Raw genomic sequence first — 2,173 nt, 5'->3', positions numbered from 1 at the left:
TTCAAACTATCTCTATTTAGCTATTTACTCTTTTTAGTGAAAACGTGGGATTGCTGGCCTCATTGATTTGTCTTGGAGCACTCGTGACCCCTACCCCACTAAATTAATCTACATGATTATAGTGAAAACGGCCATGTTTGTGCAACAGAATTAGCCCCCTCAAAGCCAATGTTGGAATTTGAACTTAATCTATTAAGTTTTGGTCTTCTCCTGGTCTTTCAAATTTTGAGTTTCAAATTCTAGGGTTAGTGTCAACTATATTTTCTGCTGTATGGATTAGAAAAGGACAGAAAGCCTGACTCGAGGGATGGAGAGAAGATTGGAGCTAATTTATTCTAATTCTGAGTGGTGAAAGAAAGATAAAGAGTCATAAGGGCATTTGAAATCCTGGTTTCCATTTGTCCTAAGGCCTAGCTGCATATAAATCTCTGAGATATCATTATATTCTTATTAAATATATCCTTTTTAAAAGTTGTGCTATCCTGGCTTGAGTTTAGTTACCTATTAATAAGAGGGTTCTAACAAATATATTTCTGAAGACCCAAACTCTTTTACATTAATATTGCCTATCCTTCTATGTCATTATAAAACCAACATAAAAATGCTAACACCTCTCTTCTATCATTCAATAAAATGGTTTTCTGGGCTTTGGTTTCTCTTAGATGATATAAAACAATAGTCCCAAACCCTTGAAATTTGATAGCTAAATGTCATCTAGGTGATGTAAAATTGTGTCACAAACTTTTTTTCTTTTTGCGATTTTTGGCCAGGGCTGAACCCACCACCTCTGGCATATGGGGCTGGTGCCCTACTCCTTGAGCCACAGGCACTGCCCCAAACATTTTGAATATTTTACTTATTTCTGAAAGACAACATTCACATAGAATCATATTTTTCTTTTTTTTTTATATTTTGGCTATTTGTCCTCAAGGAAAAAGATCTGTTTTATTGCCAAGTGTTCATGTGTCTATGCAAACACATTTGTTTATGTATGTATGGATGTATATAAGTAATATGTGTGTATATATGTATGTATATATAATGCATATATAACATTCATATACATATAATAAAATTTTGTGACTATAGAACTTGACCTTTTTTATAATCTTTAATTTTCCCCATTTTCTTTCATAAAGACAATATTCAAATAAAAGTCTTTTTATTATTATTATTATTTTATTGAATGGTAACTATGTACATTAATGCACTTCTGGGGTAAAGTGTGGTGTTTTCACGCAAAATCCGAAACACTTCAATCAAACTGGTTAACATAGCTTTCTTGTCATTTTCTTAGTTATTGTGTTAAAATGTTCATATTCTACTCTTAGAGAGATTCACTTGTACCCTTGTAAGATAAACCACAGAAGTGATCCCTCCAATCCTCCTCCCTCTACTCATTCCTTCCTCCCCTCTCCCTACCCCCTCCCGGTATTCTTAGGCTGTTATTAGGTTATAGCTTACATATAAAAGGTATAAATTAGTTTCATAATAGGGGTGTGTGCATTGGATACTTTTTCTTCTATTCTTGTGATACTTTGCTCAGAAGAACATTTTCCAGCTCCATCCATGTGAACATGAAGTAGGTAAAGTCTCCATCTTTCTTTATGGCTGCATAGTATTCCATGGTGTATGTATACCACAGTTTGTTAATCCATTCATGGATCAATAGGCACTTGGGCTTCTTCCATGACCTGGCAATTATGAATTGGGCTGCAATAAGCATTCTGATACAAATATCTTTGTTGTAATGTGATTTTTGGACTTCTGGATATACCTAATAAAGGTATTGCAGGATCAAATGGCAGGTCTATTTTTAGTTCTCTAAGTGTTCTCCAGATATCTTTCCAAAAGGAATGTATTAGTTTGCATTCCCACCAGCAGTGGAGAAGTGTTCCCTTTTCTCCACCTCCATGCCAGCATCCCCGGTTTTGGGATTTTGTGATATGGGCTAATCTCACTGGAGTTAGATGATATCTCAGAGTAGTTTTGATTTGCATTTCTCTAATGATTAAGGATGGTGAGCATTTTTCATATATCTGTAGGCTATGCGCCTATCTTCTTTAGAGAAATTTCTCTTCAAATCCCTTGCCCACTCTAAGATGGGATCACTTGTTTTTTTCTTGCTAATATGTTTGAGTTCTCTATGGATTCCGGTTATTAAACCTTTGTC

Source organism: Otolemur garnettii, unplaced genomic scaffold (genome assembly GCF_000181295.1).
Source record: "Otolemur garnettii isolate 467f Iridium unplaced genomic scaffold, OtoGar3 scaffold00041, whole genome shotgun sequence".
Classification (NCBI taxonomy): domain Eukaryota; kingdom Metazoa; phylum Chordata; class Mammalia; order Primates; family Galagidae; genus Otolemur; species Otolemur garnettii.
Note: the sequence above shows the minus strand (reverse complement) of the source record.